At 45.1% G+C, this 23987-nt stretch overlaps 1 protein-coding gene across 2 annotated transcripts in view; it reads right to left on the bottom strand.

Annotated features, from left to right (window-relative positions):
* The window catches only part of Gpa2 (Glycoprotein hormone alpha 2), a 166611-nt gene that overhangs the window by 62713 nt on the left and 79911 nt on the right, over positions 1-23987 (bottom strand). Inside the window, exon 1 of one of the 2 annotated variants that reach the window (XM_065454451.2) lies at positions 9738-10073. The exons of the other annotated variant lie outside the window; for it this stretch is intronic. The gene's annotated coding sequence lies outside the window, so the exon portion shown is untranslated. Of the gene's footprint in view, positions 1-9737; positions 10074-23987 lie in introns of those variants that run through there. 2 annotated transcript variants of the gene reach the window in all.

Here is a 23987-nt window from a genome sequence, read left to right as displayed (position 1 = left end):
GCGGTGTCTTTTCCGCCATCTCGATCACTTCAGTAATGTCATTCCATTGTCGTCATGCCGTCGTCATTGTGCCATCTTCGCTGATCCATCGACATCATTCCATGTTCTTCAGTTCATTGTAATCGTGATGTCGTCATTGAATTGCGATTATGCCATCGTTGTCGTGCCATCGGCATCACTGAGTCATCGTCAGACAGACGCTATCATGCACCCATTGTCACGCGGTGGTCTTCGCGCCGCCACGGTCGTGTCATCGTCGTCATTCCAGCTCCTTGACCCGGTTGTCGCAACGCCATCATCGTCAAGCGATCGTCGTCACACAGCCGTCGACATCTCATTATAGCCACGCCGTCGTCGTTATATTGCCTTCGCCGTTCCATCGATATCATTCCTGCTTAATCACTCCATCGTCACTGTATTGGCATTGTACAGTCATCGTCATGCCGACATGCTCATTGGCGATTTTAGCAAGCGAGTGTCATAGCCAAGTGGGACGACATCGGAATATGTTACATTTAGCCGAAGCAACCAAAGTCCTAGTGTTGCCACTACAATTGTTAAATAACCGTTGTTTCCGAAATACCTCCTGTTGCTACATTGCTGGACTGCTATTCGCATTACCGTCTACAGTCATCATGACTTGATTTATGCCGTAATTTTTTAAAAGAGCATGTCTTCTTCATAGTCACGCGTTCTTTGCTTCATACAATCAGGCACCCTCCAGGGTGCTCTCACGCCTTCCCGCAGCGTACGTGACGTTCGTGCCACCCACATGCGCAAGTGCAGCTGGATGAAAGTGCCTGAGTAGCATTCCCGCGGCAAATGAAAAACCTCCGGGCTTGACTGGGTGCGCATCGCTTGGCGATGTCACTTTTTCTTTTTTCACGAGCGATGCTTGGCTATATCTGGCCTGAACGTCCGTACCTGTTCGCAAAAATCCAGTGGCTCGTACTCCCGTAAGCAAGCAAAAAAATGCAATGGCTCATACGACCGTAAACCAGAGAGTACAAGACTTCAACGTGGATGTTTCCAAACCAGAACGACAGCGTCTGATTACATTCATGTTTGAATGGTTCTTACTTCCGTGCTGCACTCGGGTGAATGCACTCACTGCTATAAGACGCACGTGTATAGATTTGACATTTTCAAAAGACATGTGCGACATCGAGATGACCGAACCACGTGCAGTACAGCGCAGCGATCACAAGGCTACTCTGCTCACTTGCAAAAAATTGACCATTGAAGTTTTCGATGTTCGATGAACGTACGTTTCACTGACAACTTGTCTTCGTTAATTTCACCAAAAATCAACACAATGCACATCTCGTTGATCACAAGTGCACATTCAATTAAACATAAAGTTGATGGCTAAGGGGATGGTTAGGCATACAAAGGAACAAGCTTCGCTTATCGTCCGTATTCACGGTGTGCAAAGGGCGACGATTTTTTTTTTTTTAGTCAGCATGTGCACTGGCACGGGCCTCCCGCAGAAGGATTTTCGAGAGGACCAAAAGAGACACTATGCGCCGTGGTCAGGCTACCTCATCAGCTTCACTTTCGCCGCCGTGCGGTGAATAAAAAAAGGGAAACTTTGTCCACTGCTGTAACTGGTGATGGAACTCATGCGCTTTGAATGGTCGATTTGTTAAACACCGGATCCGTCCGAAGTACTACTTCATTCACACGCACACACACATACACACACGTATATATATATATATATATATATATATATATATATATATATATATATATATATATATATATATATATATATATATATATATATATATATATATATAATATTGGAACTGACGGTGGCGACGTAATGCTAACGCACTTTTCTCGCATCCACCTTTAAATCAAAACTGACTTTTTTTTACTCGTTCTTTTTCATTTTAATAAAGTTTATAAAAAAAATACTAGCACAGCTTCCATGTCAATCTGTTCTTAAACAATCCAAAGGAAATGCTTTCTCTTTTGCTTTCCATGTATACGCGTATGTTTACTTTATGTGGTAAATGTCGAAATATTAGGTCCTTCATTTGCAGACTTTCTTTCGCCGCGCTTAAAGTTTATCTCCAAAAAGCGATGCAGAAGTTGTTGCGCACCTGTTTCGTCACCATCGTTCCATGTGCCGTCGAAGGTGTTCGAACACAAAGGCGCGTGCTTCCCAAGTCAGCGCGTTTTCCTCACAAACGCCCCGGATTGTCGAGGATTTAAGGGCGACTCGGAAGCTACATGTTTACCCTACATGGAAGAATCGGGTGTAGGGTCTGAGCAGAGAATAGTAAAGCAAGTGTAGCTGATTTCTCGCTACCAGGAAGGACTCTTTCTGCACAGGGTTACCTGCTTCTACCGGAAGCACTCGTCCATTTGAGCGATGGTGCCAAAAGTCTGCCCAGCTACCTTGTGCATATTTGAGAGGCCGGCGCGCAATCGCCCTAATGCGTCCCAATTCCTAATCGGGGCAACAGTTCCAGGTATGAAAGAGGCCGCGTGGGAAACTTCTTGATGCGTCGCTAATGGCAGGTCCATGCGACTAACGGCCCATAGAGCGAAGGCCACTAGTCGCGCATTGCGTCGAGGGCTAGTGGTTGCATTTCGGGAAAAAAAGTGAGGCTTTTGAGCACTGATTGCGAGAGTTTATGAGTCCTACTGAAATATGGCCACAAAAAGATCTCGCATTTAAGGTATTTCTAAAAGTTGTTGCCGCGGCAAGGTAAAGGCGACGGGCCGCGAAAACTTACAGGATCAGGATCTCATAGTTTACCAACAGTTGCAAGCGTCTTTAGTAATCTCAGCACAGCCGCCTCCAGTATATTCTTACAGCCAAAGACATTTCAGGAAAATATGTTTTTTAACACTTTGTTCTTATTGCTTACTTATATGTTACACGAACGTGACCCCCTCCCCCCTCTTCTTCTTTTTTTTTATTGTGTTAGCGTTATGAGTGTAAAAATTGAAAAAAAAAGTGTATGTGTTTGAAGAGTGAGAAGCCGGACATGTGGTATATATATCGCGGGGCACAGCGAAGGTGAGAGCAAGAAAGTGACCTTTTTCACGAAACACACAATCGGGAGACCGACAGTACTTCAAACAATGACCTAAGCGATTATGACTCCATTGAATGTGATGACGCATCTTTCAGTTTCGTGATCCACAAAAAAAAAAAGAAGTCAAGGAATCCCGTAGGTGTTCCGACTATGAGAAGGAGGACAGAATTTTTCGCAAGTGAATTCAAATCATGTTGCCTCAGAAATTGTCTCAGCCGCAAAGGTAAAAGTTTAGACTTTCCGAGTAAACAGAGATGGCATTTTTTCAGTGAGTATTACCTCAGTGGAATCTGCTAAAAGCCTCATTCTAGTGGATGAAGTAGCAGGACAAAGAGTCAAGCCCTGCATACCGCGTTCATACGCTCGAAATGTTGGAAATATTCGTCACATGCTACTCCAGTACACTGAAGGACAACTGATCCTGTTTTTCAAGGATTTTGAGATAATACCAGTCCGCCGCCTGTAATACCGTTTGGAGGATGGTACATTTCAAACCCACTCTTTACAGAGTGTAATACTTCAAAGATGACAAACCAATGCCTCCGAGAATGCCCTTGGGCTTCACCAGCCACCCGGTGGACGAATAGTCCTGCTCTTAGGTCACAATACGGCAATGGGAATTCCTTAGGTGATGGCCTGCATCAACTAAGGGAGATAGGCCAAGAATCAGGCGGCAGGATGTAGCTAAAGGAAATTTTTATTTTAAGACAGTAAACGCAAAGTAAAAGAAATACAATAAAGGAGATTGTGCAAGGACTAGACTAGTAGGCGAGCGAGCATTCAGACTAAATGAAAGGTTAACGTTAAAAGAGGCTACAGTCTAAAACAAATTAATGTTAATAAATGAAGGAAGGAAAAAGTGGAGAAGGAAACGCAGGGAGGTTAACCAGTTTAGCTTAACCGTTTTGCTACCCTAGACATGGGAGCGGGATGGTGGGATGAAAGATGGGGAGGAGAGAGAGAGAGAGAGCACATAACACAGCACACACATCGTCAATTACAGTCCGTCACGCTTGCGCAGTACGCGATATCACTGTCACAGCCGCTTGTCCAAGCCCGTCTCTTTTAAAAACCGAAGCAGTCCCTTCGTCGCGTTCAGCTGCGATGTCTTCTGTCGTCGATATGGGAAAATAGTTGCAGCTGACAATGGTCTATTGTCAAGGTGTGCTGAACGGATGCCATGGACTGTCTCTGAACATTATATTCAGGACAGTCGCACAGAATGTGTTCAAGCGTCTCCTCGCAAAGATAGGCATTGCAGAGAGCGTTGTCGGCCATTCCAATGCGAAATGAGTAAGGTTTCGTGAAGGCCACCCCTAGCCATAAGCGATAAAACGGAGTGGCCTCTCTTCGGAAGAGTCCAGTTGGCATACAGAGATGCATCAAAGAGTGCAGGTCCTATTGACGATTGCTCCGGTTGGTCTGGCTGCTTGGTGTGCATCATAGAGAGAGCGTGATCTCCTGTGCAAGCACTCGAAATCTGCTGGCTGCGTCGGAGCGTGAAAGTGGTACGGCCTCTTCCTGTGTGTCTTCGAGAGCTGCCCGAGCGGCATTATCGGCGTCTTCGTTTCCTATGACGCAGCAGTGTCTTTGCAGCCACTGAAACTTCATGTGGTGTCCTTTCTCTTGTGATGCATAGAGTAGGCATCTAATGTCGAATACCAGCTGTTCGAATGACCTGCGACGCAGAGCTGATAGTACAGATTGTAGGGCTGCCTTTGAGTCGCTGAAGATTGACCATTGTCGAGGTGGCTCCCGATTGTCGAAACGAAGTGCAGCGCGAAGAGCAGCTAGTTCAGCAGATGTCGATGTTGTTGGGGGGTCAGTCCTAAACCTGATGGTAATAGCTTTTGCTGGGACAACCAGAGCACCGGACGAACACTGCATGTTTGTGGAACCCTCAGTATAAATGTGTTCACTGTGCGCGTACTCCTCATGCAGAAGAAGCAGAGACAGTTGTTTCAGCACAGGCGATGACAGTTCAGATTTTTTCCCGATTCCTGGTACACTGAGATGGACTGTGGGGCTGATAAGACACCACGGGGTATCGATGGTTTAGATGCATCGGTGAAGCCCGAAGGAAGTTTGTCGTTGTACTTGACGATAGTTTTAGAGAACGATGCTTGGTACCTGTCTGAAGGTAGTGTTGCAAGGTGGTGATAGGGGGCACGTGCAAAATGTGTGATATGCATTCTCAGGGCTTCCACCATGATGTGAGTTTGCATTCGATGGTCCCGCGCAATCGAAATAGTTGCCTCAGTTGACGTGCATCTGGGCAAACCAAGACAAACTCTGAGTGCTTGAGCTCATGCTGCCGAATATTTGTCTTGTGCTGCAGAACACGAATATTTGTCTTGCAGGTGTTGTTCAGTACAGGTAGACTATATCTTAAGAAGCTGAGAAAGAGAGCTCTGTAGAGTTTCAGCATTGCGTCTACTGACATCCCCCACGTCTTTCCTGTCAAGTATTTAAACAACTGGGAAGTTGCTGTCAGGCGCCGTTTCATGTAGGCCACGTGCGGGCTCCAACAGAGATCCCGGTCAATAATTACGCTAACAAATTTGTGGGTTCTGACATAAGAAATGGCCCGCCCGTTGATGGAGATGACATAAGGCGTAATCGGTTTGTGAGTAAATGCCACTAGTGCGCATTTTTCTGGTGATATGCGAGACCTTGTTTACACAAGTAGCTCGCTGTCAAAGTTACCGCTCTTTGAAGCCGCGCACAGTATGACAATAGACCTCGAAGAAATTTTCCACGATGGTTCCGTTGGCATACGAGGGCTTTGATAATTCAGTGGGAGCAAGCTCCGCACCACAGGACCACTGTCTCATGCAAGCGAATGACCCGGCACTGTGGCGGCAAAGCGCATGTGTACTCGAACAAACTCCAGCTGCAGAAGCGGTGGAACCGATAGGCATCTGCTTTCTGCAAGGGTTCCTCCACGTGATGTGTTTTTCACTAGGCCGAGGCACACTTTCAGGACGTTTGCTCGCGCCCCAGTGATTGCTTTTATGTTCGTTTGGGAAATGCCCTGTAGCAAAGGAAGGCTGTATCGCAGGAAACCGTATCGCAGTATACGACTATCTGTATTCACAGAGAGCCGTATACATGCGTAGCAGAGAATTTACGGAGCAGCCCCCAGTGTTGCTTGATAGCATACGAAAGATGCTCACGTGTGACCCAATTCTTTATTTTAGTATTCGAACATGGGGTGTCCACGTCATTAGCCTGTCGGCCATAAACTTGTGACTTGACGCGAACCGAATGGGAGAGTGTACGTGTGAAATGCACGAGTGAGTACCTCTCGTTATAGGATGACAATGGGAGGAACGCCGCTTCTTGGCATATATAGCAAGTTTCATGCGCGTTGTGTACACGCAATCTTATGCCCACTCGATCGCCAACGTATCAAGAATAAGTTAACGGGCTCACACTTGTATCAGTGCGCTGAAACATAGGTGACAGCAGCTACACCGACGGAACACTAAATTTCGAAGCAAAGCTTTTCGTAACGGTCCAGACGGTACGCGAGTGACTAGTGATAATACGCATTTGCTACAAGTTATTACAACATGCAGAACATCTACGTTACAAGTGTCGTGCCCAGCCAGAACAAATATATCGCAGCTGAGCCCATCTGTGAGCGATCAGGCAGAAAATCATCAGATAGTGACCGCCCGGGGAACTTTATACTGAGTCAGAAACGTGACAAGCTGCTGCTTAAAAAAAACTTAAATAAAGAACGAAGATCTAAACACACTGATACTGATTCAATTCATAAGCGGAAAGTTAGGATAGCTTGGAATACATTTTTTAGCCCCGTTTTTATTACAAGCAGCGTATACGCCGCTCGCGCCGTTTGGACGAAGCGTAATGAGCTCCGGAAGCACTTACATGTCCTCTGAAGCTACAGCCAAACCTTCGCGTATCGTCCACCCAGTCACCGGCTACGATATCCGCCGAAACAGAAGCTTGCAAAGCCGCAACGGCGTGATGTGCATCCATATTAAACATAGAGGCAACGGAGACAGGTGAGGCAAGCAATGGATGCGTCACCACGTGATCAAACATGGCAGCGCCCACGGTATCGCCGTGAAAAGGGTCAATACTATCTGTGCTATTACACGCAGGGCTTTTACATGAACGGATGAAGACTACAAAGTGTATAGACCGTTTGTTTAGCGGCGCAAATACATGTTACATGTAGAGTGAACTCATCCGTTGAGACATTGTTATCTGTATCATGCATGATTAGCTTCATGGTCATCCATTCATGTATGTATTTCTTGATTTTGTTTTATTACTTGTTTTTCCTTCTTCTTCAGTATAACATAGAGAAATGAGCTAATCGAGATACTGTTTCTCCATGGCAACGGATGTATAGCAGAACAGAGCAGAACAGAAAGAAATGTTTTTGCGCCGCTTTCGACCAGGGCATCTGTTGCAGTAGAATGATGCGGACATAATTTTCATTTTCCTTGGGGCAAAAACATTTTATAAAATAGTGGTCTGGTTTCGACAGCTATATTTATCCGAAACTTACTTTGTACACTTACATACAACTTTTCTACGAGAATAAGTTGGAACAGTACTGGGCACGTACGATGTGAGGCTTCTCACGTGCTGTTGCGTGGCAGGACAATGTAGGACCGCGGTGTAGTTATTCAGTAAACATACTGTCGCTCTAACATTATCAATTTGAACCGAAATCAAAGATGTGCCGTGCACCATTGTCGCACACTGATGTGGAGTTGTATAAACGCAAATGTATAGCAAACATAGTACACACATGAAAGAGTATAGAATCAACAATGATACATTTAAGTTCTCATTTTTCCCACGGGCAATAACAGAATGGAATGCACTACCTGAGCACGTCGTTGGTAGCAGTTAAACTGATATGTTTGTCTCAAGACTAACCAATTAGGCAGTAGAGAAATTATATTTCTCTACTGCCTTAGCTTGAAAAATTAAATGTATTTATCGGTGTTTTCCATGTCAGTAATAGTTCGTGGCAAGTTTTCTTTCTTTTAAATATGTTTATAGTGCTATTAATAATTTTGTGTATGCGAACTGCATACATTGACATGACTTGCAGGAAAGTGTCTGTACTGCCCTTTATTCCTTGTCCACAATATTCGGAATATAGCTGCTAACAGAAACTGTTAAGCCTGTTTGATACCACTTTCACAGTTGTATTTGTGTCCCGACCCTGCTACAGCCTTATATATAAGGCTAGCAGTATATATGAAATAAATAAATAAATAAATAAATAAATAAATAAATAAATAAATTATGTTTACTTTCTTATTCTCTCCTGCCCTCTTTTTACGGTGTCCTGGCGGTTCGTCAATTTATTAGCGCTAGCTTGACATAATTCTTTAATCCCATTGTGCGCTCTAACAAGAGGCAACGTGAGTGGTGCCAAAACTTTATTTGATTTGTCGTCTATGCCCAAAGTTTCTGAAAATAAATGTTTAGTTAATACTTTTCCATTTGTCAGCTTCAGTGGCTGTTCCTTGAAAGCGCGCTCGTCATCTTTTCTTTTTTTTCTGATGGGGAAACTCGACCTGTTAAAGCCGATGGGACCCAACTAAAGAAAAACAAGGGCTACCCGATATTAATCATAATTAACGACCTTCCCGCAGTTCCTAGGCTTTGACACCTCCCTCTCTCTCTCTCAATCCTTTATATGGGCCACTTTCCGCACTTTTCGCTTTTTTTTATATATGCGCGTCTCACTTTCCGTTTGTGTAAAAGCGGGATCATCCTTGTTTTCATGCCAGAGATGCTGCTTAGTAAAGAGAAAGCGTAACAAATTTTTCTAGGTAGCCCACATTATTAGCCAAATCGCACACTGACCGTGGAATTCACCCCCCCCCCCCCTGCCTCCTCACCCCAAGCGCGTACTTATTCCAAGCATAGAAGGGTGATGGTTTGAGCTAGTTGGTTTTCCATATTACTCGGTGTGGTACAGAAAGAAGCGGGACAGAGGACACAGGACACAAGCTTGTCCTCGTTCTTTCCTTTGTCCCCTGTCCCGCTTTCGCTGTACCAAACAGTTTATTCCAAGCATATCAGTTCTCGACAGTTCGGGAAGTTCCTCTACGAGGATGTTTTTTAGCATGTCGCCAACTGCGGCTTCCCTCGTCTAAAGAAGCGCAGAAATGAACTTAATTGTGCAATGGCAAATTTTGCTCTAGTGTGGTACCTTTTGTCGGAATGGTTAGTCACGTGCGCGTCGTATGTGAACGCATACTGACGTTCAGTCTCAAAATATTTGCAGTATCTACTTGAGTCTTCACTGGGAGCCATCCCATGAATGGGCAAGTGATGTATTCCTAAAAGTTTACAAAAGTTTGAAGATCTTGAAAGCAGCATCACAAATATTTTAAGAGATACCCTTGTTGCATAGCCAAGACAAATCATGCATAAAACAAAAACAAAGAACTGGCATATATCCCCAACCCCACGCCATACAAGCCCGGCGGGATCGACAGTAATTGCGCTATGTTCTTTCTACAGTATCCCCAACTTTCCCTTTTTTTTTTCTTGAAGGTTCTCACTCACTTCCTATCTATAAGAGCGAGCAAACTGCGAAAATATAAGTGCGCATGCAGCAATAATGTTCGAGAACATCGTTGACAGCATGCAGCAAGTATAACCTTAAGTACTCACGGTGCGTCGCTCTCGTCGAAGTATCTGGATCGGGCAGTCAGGAAGTTTCGCGGGCCTTTCGCTTCCGACAACGGCAGCCGTAACAGCCAACAGCTAATTTTATTTCTAGAGTAAACTTTTCTCGCTACCACTTTTACCTACTCTAATAAAACTATGGGCGCAAGACTTAAAACGCCATGCGGTATGTAACTCGGTCGCACAGTTTACGAGAGTTTATTAATGCAGTCAGGCCTGGGAAATTTTCGCTTAAACGTCGCAATTCAGCGATTGCTTGCGTCGAACGAGAGCTGTCTCACGTCGTAGAATCACGCGCCGGATCTGCGACTCCGCGTTCGGGCAAACGTTCGGCGATAGTTTATGCCCGCTCCAACCAGCGGCAGTTTTTGAGAGTCTTACTTTTTCTTCTTTCGCTCTTTCTAGCTTCTATTGGGAAAGGAGGTTCAAACTGTTACCTTTGAAAGAGTTCGCGGCAGATGGCGCCACATCGCAAGCAGTTGAAAAGAGCTGCTGCTCCGTCTTATACGATCAATCCATGACTCCTTTCAACTTTAGCTTGCACCCAAGAAAAACAGATGTCGCTAGCTGCCACCAGCAGCTAGAGAGGTACTTTCTTTAGTGAATTTGTCACCAGGTCGCGCTTGCGCGCTGAATGCTTTTCATTAGGCTGTCCTTAGGCGCGAAGTTCACACCGGGTGGTTAAGCATACAACCGCAAGAAATATTGCACTGCGTTAAGTGACAAGAATTCAGTGCAAGTTCCACCCACAAAACCGCACTTCTTGCTCTGTTTTCGCGCTCTAAAATGTAGTTCACGAGAGTCGACAGTATTGAAGGAAGTTCGCCTACAACGTTACGTCAAGAAAGAGAGCGAACGTAATTGGCTGTGCGTCTATAAAATTATTTTCGACTTGGGCAGCAATGTATTTCACATCGCTTTCTTGTACTTGTCTAGGCCGTCACTGACTTGCGCTGAACACATGAAGCCTTCTGCAGACCGCGTGAAGGCGCTAGATGGAGTGCTATATACTCTGTAGCCGAGTGGTGCGTAGCACTGGAAAACCATGTTCTTGTGTTGCTGATGACATGCAATAAGTACATCCAGAAATGTGCGTGAAATGTGTATTGAAGAGGGGCTGCGGGGGTCCGAACAGAGCTAAGCTCCAAGAATTGCTTCGAAGAAACACTCCAGTTTGAGCGACCCTGTGCCACGTGACTGAAGATAAACACTGCGAAAAGACGCAGGCAGTAAGAGCACACGCACAGAATCACATAAACAAACATCTACACAAACAGGACAGTGCTGGTAATGCGTGTATTTGTTTCGGCTCCCTGCATGTTTTCGCACATTTTTAGTCTTCAGTATTTCCAATAACCGTAGTCGTCACACAAGCTGTAAGTTTGGCAGTTCATGTTATTAACTTTGCCAAAATTCTAAAGCTAAAAACTCTTTCAAGCGCATTAGGTGATCGTTATTTCAACAAAGAGCTTCTTAGGGTGGGAAAAGATTATGCAGTTATTTTGTACGCATGGTTTAAATGGCCAATACAGTGTTCTTTCTCAGCTCTGTAGAAGGAGGAGAAATTTCTAAAAAGAATTATATGCTTATCACATATTTCATCTATCCTACTGCTGCTCCTTGTCCTCAGTTTTTCTTATTTTGTACTAGTTTATTTACTATAAAGCGATATGTATTTCTTAAGACATCGTTGACTACTGTTGGGAGCCCCCATACAGGGTGCCCTTCGTTTTAGCTGTACAATATTTTAGAAGTCGCCTGAATCAGATAGCGCATTTTTATCTCTTTACCTAAATTATTCAATCAGGCAGACATTTCCCACGATAAATCAAATGCGGAATGTACTAATTAGCAAAATATAACGAATTAAGATTTTTACTAACTATTTCACAGCACATATTGCAATTTACCAGTTGTAACTAGTGAGTATGAAAGGCACAGCGACTTGGAAAGAATTCTGAAGATGGCGCTGATTTCGAGATACGCGGCGTCAAACATGCGGTAAAAAGGCACTGTTGTTCCACTTACTTTTTAAGGAAAGCGCTGTTCTCTTGCAAGCACAAAAGTAAATGTTACGCCAATGCATTACGTCTGACATATTGAAAATTATCTCGAAACTGGTGTAGTGTTGATAATTCGTTCGAAGTGGATACGCCTCGCGAACTTTCTTAGGAAGAGGAGGAAGGAATGTTTATTGGGAGAAACAGCGAGAAAGTGTTTTTTATGCGCCCTAGGTGGGCGGCTCTCTTAGTCCAGAAAGCCGTTGGCTAATGCCGGAACCTGGGCCCGGTCCACCAGACTTCGCTGATCTTCCAGGCTCTGTGCCTTTAACATTGCCTCCAACGTTTCTTCGATCGCCTGTAGTGGTTCTGAGGTATTATCCACTCCGCTTCCGGTTGTTGCTGCTCTTGTATTGTATCCACCTGCATTTCAATGGTGTTGTTTTCCTTGTTCAGTTCTCGTGCAGTTCTTGCTGCGTCGGATGCGTCACTTATTGGTACTCAGCAGCGGTGCCGAGTCGCTCACGAAGAGAGCGAGCGGCGGTTCACGAGCGCTCACGAGCCACGCGACACGGGTCACGCGCGTTCGGCTGGCCGCTTGGTCGTGTAGGGTTGGCTCCGTTAGCGTGGCGTGAAACCTTCAAACGGCAAAAGATCACGCTAAGGGCCAGACAATGAAATCTTCCTTACCTCAGTAAGGAAGCCTTCATTGCAGTGAGGCTACCTTATGTCACTCTGAAAGGTTCCTTACTGAGGCGCCCTCGGTGAAGGCTTCCTTGGTGCTTCCTTGGTACTTCCTCAGCATAAGAAGCCAAACAATGAAATCTTCCTTACCTCTCTAAGGAAGCCTTCATTGGGGTGAGGCTACCTTATGTCACTCTGAAAGCTTCCTTACTGAGGGGCCCTCGGTGAAGGCTTCCTTGGTGCTTCCTCAGCATAAGGTAGCTATAAAGCTACCTTCATGCATCCTTACGCCGCTCCTGGCCCTGAACGAGCGCTTCACCTCACTGCTTAACCACGTGGCATTCGCTTGCGCATGCGCACTGTCGCCCACCTGCGGAGAAGCGCGAGCACGGTACGTCTTGCCAGGCATGTTCGTTTCAGTCACGCGTGCGGCATGCAAGCATTGCTAGGCGTTGCTAGGCGTTGCAAGACGCCGGCGTGCCAGCGTTGCTGGAGCACATGAAGTTTTGCACTGTAATGCGCAACTTTTTTTTAAGTTTAGTAAACGAAACTAGAAGAAAGCGTCCACGCTTCTCTATATTGGCTATTCAATTTAAAGATTGTGCGACGATACAACATTTTTTAATAGAATAATGGTGTTCGCGGAAAGATTTGAAGAGATAATCTCGAACCCAGGCAGGCGGCAACCGCTCCTTAGGTGAGGACGGGTGAAGGGAGCTTTCAGAGTACGCTTGCTTCCTCCATCGGTCCTTCGCTGTAAGGAGGCCTCACGTAAGGTTAGGAAGCGCTCGAAGGAAAGGAACCAGGGGTGTGCGAATATTCGGAATTTCGAATACGAATCGAATATTTTCCATATTCGAAGCGTATTCGATTCGAGAAATGCATGTTCGGAAATTCACGAATATCCGAGGACGGCCGAATAACGGTGGAAACGGCGAATATTCGGATAGACTGCGAATAATTGAGCAATTAACCAATTGTATGCTTGCTCCGCATTCTCCTAAGAACATGTTTATTAACTGAGAACTTCGCATGATCCGCTCATTATCTGTATGCTATGTTTCAGTCTATCTGTTTCAGGCATTTGAGACATGATCAGTTTCGGTTTCTTTTTCACCAAGCTTTATAATTCCAATTATTTTGGAATGCCCCATTGCCTTGAAGGTTGCAAAGGCAACTCAGGGTTGCCTTTGCAACCCTGAGTTGCCATTATCTGTATGCTCTGTTTCAGTCTATCTGCTTCAGGCATTTGAGACATGATCAGTTTCGGTTTCTTTTTCACCAAGCTTTATAATTCCAATTATTTTTGGAATGCCCCATTGCCTTGAAGGTTGCAAAGGCAACTCAGGGTTTGCTAACATTGATTCAAAATGTATCAAGGCTCTTTGTGCGGAGTGGAAATTTGATGAAGTGGCCAGCCTAGGCATGTTTCTTGATCCGCGCTTTATGGCCACAGTTCATCAGGCATCTGGTCAGATGATCTGGCTGAAAAACCTTGTGACAAGGGAGCTCCAGGAAGCCGTCGTGGAACACCGTGGGGACACCGCCGTGCCAGCGTCGACTTCGTGTCCACTGGTGGCATCGAGTGTATGGAATGCTTTTGACGATCTAGTGATGAACAAAGAGAAGACACATTTGGCATCTGCCCCTGAGAGGGAAGTTACAGACTACGCGCAAAAGCCTGTTCTGGAAAGGGGCATGAATCCTTGTGAGTGGTGGCAGTCCATTGGCCGCTTCAGGTACCCGCTTTTAAGTGCACTCGCCCGGAAGTACTTGGCGATCCCTGCCACTTCAGTTCCTAGTGAAAGAGTCTTTTCTACCGGTAGAAATGTGACAGTGCATAGAGAGCGTTTACTTTCTGGCCATATTGAGCAGTTAATTTTCCTTCACGACAATCTGTAACAAGCGTTTTACCTGACTGAGGGCATTACCTGAGTCCATTATCTATAATTGAGTACCTCTTTAATTTGAAGCAACCTTGTAAAATGTAATGTTATTTTTAAAAGGGTAATAAATAGGGGTGTGCGAATATTGAAATTTTCGAATACGAATCGAATACGAATAAGGCAAAAAACTGTCTTCGAATATCGAATCGAATATCGAATATGTACCTACGTAGTATTAAAAAGTTGCAAAATGTGGTAACAATAGCTTTATAACGCTTGTTAAAAATATTGCATTTTACAACGCTGCTGCAGGTTAAAAAGACACTCATTACAGATAATGCGCACATGTAATGACAGATAATGCTCTCAGTCAAGTAATGCACTTTTCAGTGATTATCATGAAGGAAAACTAACTGCTCAACATGTTCAGAAAGTAAACGCGCTGTATGCACTGTGACAACAATTCAAACGGTAGAAAAGACTTTCACTTGGAACTGAAATGGCAGCGATGGCGAAGTACTTGTGGGCGAGTACGTGAAGCGGCCAATGGACTGCTACCACTCACAAGGATCCTTGCCCCTTTCGAGAAGATGCTTTTCCGTATAGTCTGTAACTTCCCTCTGAGAGGCAGATACCAAATGTGCGTTCTCCTTGTTCATCACTAGACCGTCAAAAGCTTTCCATACAGTGGACACCAGGACACGACGCTGGCATGGCAGTGTCCTCACTGGGTTCTACGCTGCGCGGAGCTACCTTGTTGCAATACCAGATAATCTAACCAGACGCCTGATGAACTTAAAGCTTGGATCAAGAAACAGGTTGACCACTTCGTCAAATTCTCACTCAGCGAAACGAGTCTTGACAGATTTTGCGAGATTGTTAGCAAACGCCGAGTTGCCTTTGCAATCTTCGAGGCAATGCAGCATTCCAAAAATAATTGGAATTTGACAGGACAGTGAGGGGTACTTTCCAGCACTTAAGATCACAGTTGCGTCAAATAAGGTCTTCGATGCCTCCAAGAACTCCACTGCATCTCTTCACTTTGCAGAGTTAAAGATATCTAAGCTCGTGTCCGAAAATGTGAGTTCAAGTCTGATAGACTCTTAGAGTTCAAGGAGCCCTGAGAGGATGAGGTACTGACTGTTCCATCTTGTGTCAACATCCTACACAACATAGAGCACGTCTTTGTTCAGCTACGTCTGCAGATCGATCAGTCTTTTGTGTGCACTAGGGCTATGCTTGCAGTTCTCTACAATCGCTTTAGCCTTCTTGCAGAGTGTGTTGATTGTCGGAGTACACGACATTTCATTGCTGATCACTAGGTACAGAGTGTGCGCAAAGCAGGGTAGCTGGAGCTAAGGCAGTCTCCTGGCAGCCGCTCGGATATTGCGGCCGCTTGGATATTGCGGCCGCTTGGATATTGCGGCCGCTGTTCGTCACGGTGTACTTCACGCAGTCGATTGGTATCCCCCAGTCGGTGCATAGCTGCTCCAATGACGCAGCTATGTTCACAGCCGTGTGACTCTCCGGCATGTGTCGCGTGTTCAAAGTCAACTTTTTCATGTCGAACTTCACCGCAGGAAAATGACACGTGAGGCTTACAAACCCCTCGTTGGCACGCGACGTCCAGATATCGCTCGTAATAGCGAGAGTGCTTGTTCCATGTTCAAGTACTTTTAGCAGCTCGTGTCGTACCTTTGCTGTTGTGCCGTTGTACATGCGCGGGACGAGCACACGCGACAATTTTGTTCAAGGTGGCTGACTGTAGCACGACTCTACAGCTGCTTCGACCAGTGCTTTGAACTGATGTGGCAGAAATGGTGGAGAAATGAATGGCTGCCACATTCTGCTGAAGTGCGTTTTCTTTCTTCTGAGACAATGACTGCTGTCTCTGCTGAAGTATATCATCCAGTGTCGGTTGATTCTTCAATGGAGGATTTCAAGTGGCCTCTTTTTGGTACTCTTCCATCACCAAAGGGTGCTGCTTCATCTGATTTTGAATAGTAGTGGTCATTCCCGCTGGTGTTTCAAGAGTATGTTCGCACGACTTGCACCGAGCTGTCGACGTCGAGAGCTTTGTGTAGTGCCGCCAAAGGAGACTTCTTCCGGCTTTCTTTTCTTGCTTGCTCGGTGGCTCGTCACCTGCAGTTGATGCCATTCTTAGAGAACACGCCTGATCGAGGGCTGTATCAGCACTGAGATAGTTGCAAATAGCGCAGTGGCGAAGTTAGCGTGTTTTGCGTTTGCCTCGAGAAGAAGAAGCGCAGCAGGTAGCAGAGAGCCGCGATTACATGAGAAAAGCGGGAACACAAGGCGGGAGTCGTCGATGGCGATGCAACGTTCTCCTCGGACATATTTATTTCTTTTTAATTTCCAAACATCTAAAGATAGTCCAGGTAACGCTTTGGGGGTACATATTTCATCGCATATAGTTACAGAGCCCTAAAGGACATCATATATGGTTATGAAAGAGCCATAGAATAAAGGTTGGTAAAAATAAACTGAAACTGATCGTGTCTCACGGGCGTCATGCAGATAGACTGAAACAGAGCATACAAATAATGAGCCGGTCATGCGAAGTTCTTAGTGAATAAACATGTTCTGAGGAGAACGCGGAGCAAGCATATAATTCGTTGATTGTTCAATTATTCCGCCTGTCAGAATATTCGCCGTTTCTACCGTTATTGGGCCATCTTCGAATATTCGGGAATTTCCGAATATGCATTTCTCGAATCGAATACGCTTCGAATAAGGAAAATATTCGATTCGTATTCGAAATTTCGAATATTCGCACACCCCTAGTAATAAAGCTATTGTTACCTCTCTTGCAATTTTTTAATACTACACATGTATTCGATATTCGATTCGATATTCGAAGAGAGTTCTTCGCCTTATTCCTATTCGATTCGTAATCGAAAATTTCAATATTCGCACACCCCTAAAAGGAACGTTTTATTGTTTGGGCCAAGCTACCTTCATGCGTCCTTACGCCGCTCCTGGCCCTGAACGAGCACTTCGCCTCACTGCTTAACCACGTGACGTTTTCTTGCGCGTGCGCGCTGCCGCCCACTTTCGGAGAAGCGCGAGCACGGTACGTTTTGCCAGGCACGTTCGTTTCAGTCACGCGTGCGGCATGGAAGCGTTGCTAGGCGTTGCACGCATAGAGTTACTATACTGACTCTAGAGGACAAGCTACCCATAGGGCCCATGCATTAAAATCGGGAACCGCAAGGGCGCCGCCATGTTGCTACGCGCCGAGGTTGCCAGCTCCTGAGACGCTTGCTAGACTTAGTGACAGTAGTCAGTTTTAATCCGGCAACAGTAACAGCGTAGCAGCATGGCGTCTCGCTTGTAGTGTTGTGATGTGTGCGTGCAGCCGTATGTTTGGGCTTTATAAGTCGGTTCTTTATTCTATGTTGCGGGATGGTGTGGGTGTGGTCCATGTTGGCCGTACAACTGGCAGTTGTGCAACCGAGGGATGATCCTGTTCAAGTTTCCGGCGGTACGCGGTTTTCAGCGGTCACGCCTGTTGCAGGAGTGTCACTCGACGACGTTACGAGCTCGAAGCTGTGGTCAGATTCCTCGTTGGCGTTCCGTAATTCTCTTCGCACGGGCGCGGTATGTTGCAAAAGCCGCTTTCGCGATCTATCGTCGTGACGATAGATCGGGTTTTTTATTATTATAAGTAATGATCCAGCTGTAGGGCACATGTAACCGACAAACGGAAGTCTCAGGAGAGCACCTGAGATGATAGTAGAGCAGGCGGCGCAGGAACTCCAGGGCACCCGAGGGACAGTGGGGGGATCAAAGCTCGAAGCAGAATGGTACGTAGGTTGGGGCCGCCGAGGCAGGTGTGTGCCAGGGAGTGTTCGCACGGACAGCTCCCCTGGCACGCGCAGCCGTGCCTCGCAAGGTCGAGATACTTTAAAGGCACCTGCGCCCATGATCTTTCTTTTGCCTCGGCGCAGTGAGCACGATAACGAGAATAATGTGGAGGGCATCCGGTGCAGTCGCGGATGCATCATGACAAATGTAGCTCGCGTCGCCTGGCGTCTGTAGTAATATTAGAGTTGGTTGTATGAACCTTATGCATAATACGCTTTGTTACGGTACCTTAACGGAATGGGTCTAGAGGACGGTGTTGGAACATTTTTTCGTACCGCCCTAATCCTATACCCCCACTACAAACACACACATACCCCCCCCCCCTTTTTTTTTATGTATACATACAATTCCTTGCCATGACGGATCATAGCCTCCTTTATTTTTGAAAAATAGAGGAGGCTATGGACCGATTGACCAGTTCAAGTTGTCAACTTGTCAGTAACTGTCGTAGGAATCACTGTAATAAACACAATTCCACGAGCGGATTGTTTACTTTCATTTTTTGTTGTAACACTGAGGACTACATAGAACTTTATTTTGTATATGTGAGAGAAGTATGTGGATATCACGAGCTTAAGCCAATGTGCGATACACAGACAAAGCAGCTGCTACAACATGAACTGCATTGAGGGCCTCACAACACATACGTAATTAAAGGTGCAAAATATAGGGGGGAGCTTCAAAATATGCTCTGTAGCGCTGCAAGGTATAACATATATTGTATGTGTACAATAAATGTTCAAAAATACAATGCATCAATGTCCCATTTGCCTTCAAGTTTATTATGAAGTTCAAGTTTACTGAAGTTTATTATGAGCATATGTACAACAGGAATCTACTAACACACCCGCAGTCAAGGGGGCTGTTCGAGGTGTGCTGGCTGCCTCAGTGTAAGAAAAAGAAATTGGGTAAATGTCAACACCAGTGCCACTGCTTCTTGCCTCTGACCTGCACGTGCCTCTGCGGCATCTTTGTGCACAAGTGTGCTGGCGTGGCGAGGCGTAGGAGTCATCCGAGAGAAAGAGTATTGTTTACATGGAGAAGTGGCTGTTCACATTGCCTGTCACTTTCCCTCAAATGTTTCCTTGGCGACTAGGGTGACACACCCGCAGTCAAGGTGGCTGTTCGAGGTGTGCTGGCTGCCTAAACGAAATAAAAAGAAATTAGATGAATGTCGATACCAGTGCTATTGCTTATTGTCTCTTACCTGCATTTGCCTGCACGGCCTCTTGGCTTGCGGAGTCTGTATGAGGGAGCTGCTGTGGCTAGGCGTAGGCATTGTCTAAGTAAAAAGAAAAGGCCATTTAAATGGGGAATTATGGAAATAAATGCAGTTGTTATGTCTGCTTCTTGCACTCTTCTTGCCTAAATGTTTTCAAACATAGTGTCCAGAACACACCAGCACTTTGACTGCTTCTGCTTTTTACCTGCAGGTGTTGCTGCGAGATCCTTAGTATGGCTGCGTGCAGCATTGTAACACTTGGTGGAGGCATTTGAAGTGGTAGCCAAAAATATAAAGAATCATCCTTGTTTGCACGAATGCTTTCAATTTCTAAATGCAGTGGTAACTATCACTATTGGTGCAAGGCCCCCCCACATCTATGCGGCAAGTGCCATAGCTCGAAACTGAATTGTTCCTTTAGTGTTTCACAAGGCATCTGATATGTCCACATTAGATGTGATGTGTTTGTTTTTATTTATCCCAGTGTGGAGAGAGCATCATTAAATGGCTGAAGTACTACAGCGCCAAACAGACGACACAAGAAGAAGAGACACGGACGAGCGCTTATGTCCGTGCCTCTTCTTCTTGTGTCGTCTGTTTGGCGCTATAGTACTTCAGTAATATGCACCAACTAGCCCAACAAAAAGTTTTGGTGGAATATCATTAAATGGTTTTTTTATTTATGCGTGTCTTGTTTTTGGTTTATTTCTGAATTTATCATGATGCTAAAGTGACTTATGTAATGGCAATCAGCTTTTGTTTTGCAGAAAAACTATGCATTTCCTGACCCATTGTTTGACATCCCCTCACTCGCATAATTTTGCAGAGTATTCTACCTATATTGACTTGCTTGACCTCCCCTAGAGAGTCTTGCATTTTCAAATACGACTCTTTCCTTAAGATCATTCAACACTTCTCATAATTTCTGTACCTTGGGCTTCTGATACTCTGCAGTCACCATTTTTGCTTGTTTCTGACTAGAAATATCTTCTTTAATTTAGAGCTTAAATTTTACTTTTGGAACACATGGAAGGGCTTGCCATTGCATATCTGCATAAAAGGGAAACATGTTTCATTAAACATTTGCAAAATCCAATTGAAGATTGATGAATGCAGCTTGCAGTGTGATATGACTGACTGAGCCATAAAAGTAACTCATCTCACTTGGTAAATGAAAGCACATATTAGTGTGATGCACAAGATACGTTACACTAACGTGGTGGGTTCTCTTGCTTATACAGCAAAATAATCGGTGCGCGAGAAAAAAAATTATTTTTGCATAACCCTTGTACACATTGACTTAAGGAAAATGAGCTGGAGCTGTCCACATGATGTACTTATTTTACCTGCGAGTATGGTCAACAAAAATGTGTCCCAGCTGCTTAGTGGTATTCGGGATTATGTCAGTATTGCATATGTGCCTGTTGTCGAAAATAATTGAATTTTGAAAATGCTCGCAGAGATCTGATGTGCATATCTGCAGTTTATGGATACATGTAAAGACTCAGCATCAAGTGCAAGTTAACGGTCCCACAGACCCGGAGTCGATCATGCAAATAGATTCGCTGCACAAATTTGTGACCAGAAAAGGTATTCCACATGAAATGGCATGCAAGGAAGTGTTGAAAATATTGTACAGTTAATAAAACGCCTAAGCTAATAATATGTGGGTTGATGCACTCGTTATGCAAAACGGAGGTGAGGCGTGCAGACAGGACACAAGAGTGGAGTATTTACAAGCAAACAACACGAGCGCCGCCCACTTCTCTACTCTTGTGTCCTGTGTGCACGCATCACCTCTTTTTTGCATAATGAATCCTTACGAACTAGCTCAGCTTTCTATCGTTCTAAGTCTCGATGCACTCGATTTCGTCCGCATTAGGCACTCGCCTCTTGATTACTTCGTGGCACAGAAATACTCGGCATCAGGCTGTTTTTCTGCTGTGGCCTTTGTAGAAGCATGATTGTTCAAAGTGCAACAATTAAACAGATTCTTTGAGTTGCTTGTGGCTTCGCCAGTACAATTCCGGTGCGCTGGTCCGCCTGTCCAGCAATTTCCTACTGAAGGGAAACCTGCAAATAAAAACACCGCTCCGCATGCAGAAAAATGATCTACTGTGATGCTTCTCAAACGAATGTGATGTACCACAAGAGCTGCCTGTTCGCGTGATATTCTCAACAAGGAGATACATTCGTTTACTTACATGTGAAGGTATATGCCAGACCACTTCGGGGCTTCGGTGGCACATAAGGCACGATTGTTCCATAGCGTCCGATGTCGACGCGCGATCGCATGTCATACCTAAACGAAACTACTACGCCTCCAAAAAACAGATTCGAAACCGAAATTCGCATCATCCTTTATTGCATGAATGCGTACATCGTGATTTACATAAGTCACAGACTTAGCGATCGCTTTCTGTAAACTTAATATTAACGCACCACCTTCATAAAGCCATCAGGTATGCGTTTTTAGATGACAAAGCATAAGGTGACCTGTACGTGTTTTCAGCCTTTTCAATAGTAATTGCGCTGGCCACATTGACCAGTAGCAACAGGGCGGCGCCCTAGAGGTTCCCACTTTTCCGGCCCAGCTTTTCCTCTAGAGTTGTTCTACTAACTCTATGGTTGCACGACGCCGGCGTGCCAGCGTTGCTGGAGCACATCAAGTTTCGCACTGTAATGCACTGCTTCTTTAGATTTAGTAAACAAAACTAAAAAATAGCGTCCACGCTTCTCTATATTAGCTCATGAACTTAGAGATTGTGCGACGATACAACCTTTTTTTATTGAATAGGGGTGTTCTGGTGTTCGCCTAAAGCTTTTAAGAGATAATCTCGAACCCAGGCATGGCGGCAACCGCTCCTTACGTGAGGACGGGTGAAGGGAGCTTTCAGAGTATGCTTGCTTCCTCCATCGGTCCTTCGCTGTAAGGAGGCCTCACGTAAGGTTAGGAAGCGCTCGAAGGAAAGGAACGTTTCATTGTTTGGGCCTAATTCCACGTAACGCTCATATCCTCGGGTACCACTACCGTGCCAATTCCGTCGATGCCACAGTTTTTAATAAATAAAAGCAGCTATCCGGGAAATTGCCCACAAATGCAGGAGCCCATGCGAAATGCGAAAAGCCCCCTAGCGGGCAGTCACTTTCGTTAGAAAAAAAAATAATTTCTTTAGAACAAGCTATCCCTGTAAGCGAAACGCATACGTGTACATGTAAAAACATAACACGCACGGGCACATAAAAGAACTCCATCGGTTAATAATCAAATGGTTTCTGCGAACCCCGCAGTGGTGGATTTAGTGTTATGAGAAGCGAAATTTGCGTCCGCTAAATCGAGCAGTAAGGGTAACGTTGTAAAGATATCCACCATAACGTAGCCCAACGCAAAAAAAAAAAACGCCTCCCATCCCGGCTCTGCGAAAGTGCATGTCCAGCGAAGCTGTTGAAAACCTCCACTACAACTGTTGAGCGGGGTATGCAATGTTTTATGGCTTTAGAATAATGGTAGTAGTGCTATCTTAGAGTAATCATAGAAATTGCAGTAACGGTAATTTTGAAAGCACGTCGCCACCCATAGCGGTGTTGCAACAACATTGAAATCAGTTGCTAAGCTGGTAATTTTATATACAAGAGGCTCGCAAGAGGCTAGGGACGTGACACCCCACTTTGGTACAGCTTCACTTTGTTGAGTGCTTGTAGCCTTGCCTTACGTGGGTATGAGCCATTGGATTTTTTTTTTTTGCCTGCTTACGGGGGTATGAGCCATTTATGATGACAGTTTTCGACATGCCGTTCTGTATGTTGTATGCGTGATTCCAAAGAATGTAAGCACTGTTCGCTTCACTTCGCTGAGCGCTTGTAGTCTTTGCCTTACGGGGCTATGAGCCACTGAATTTTTTGCTTGCTTAAGGAGGTACGAGTGCTTAGTGCTTACGGGGGTATGATCCGTTGAAGATGATAGTTTTCTGTCAATGGACGGCCAGAAAGAATCCAGAAAGCCAGAAAGAAAGATTGTTAATCTGTATTGTGCCTCACATTCTTTCCCCTTTTCTTCTACGTTGTAATATATATGACACGTCTAGCATCAAGGGGTAATCCTTTGAACAAAAAATAAGTAAAGCAGATGTGATTAAATGTGAAGTATTTTTTGTTTAGTCTTATTCAAGGCCAGAGCAAAGTCACGCGCAAGGACGTGCGAATTTGTCTCCGAAAAATGGGGGCCGATTCCGGAGATAGTGGAACCCGAAAAGCTACCGGACCTAGTGCAAACACCGAATATACAGTACGAAATAAGCTTCCCGAATTCTTATATTGGACATAGTGCAAACAAGACACCGGATTTGCAAGCGATATGTTTAAGGGTCACGTTGCCCAGCGAACACGCCGTCCGCGGCGTAGAGCGTGAGTTTACCGTGAGCGAAACGCGCCTACCAATCACAGAACGACGCACCACGTTTATACCATTCGCGGCATCTGCCGCGCAGGGGTTAATAAAAAGAACCAGAAATGCTATTGAGTTCTACTCTTAAAGGCGAAGCTTAACGGGTCCTAAATT

The sequence above is a fragment of the Dermacentor albipictus genome, chromosome 10 (assembly GCF_038994185.2).
Source record: "Dermacentor albipictus isolate Rhodes 1998 colony chromosome 10, USDA_Dalb.pri_finalv2, whole genome shotgun sequence".
In the NCBI taxonomy this organism is placed as follows: Eukaryota; Metazoa; Arthropoda; class Arachnida; order Ixodida; family Ixodidae; genus Dermacentor; species Dermacentor albipictus.
The sequence above is the reverse complement of the archived record's forward strand: the minus strand, read 5'-3'. Positions and strand labels throughout refer to the sequence as shown.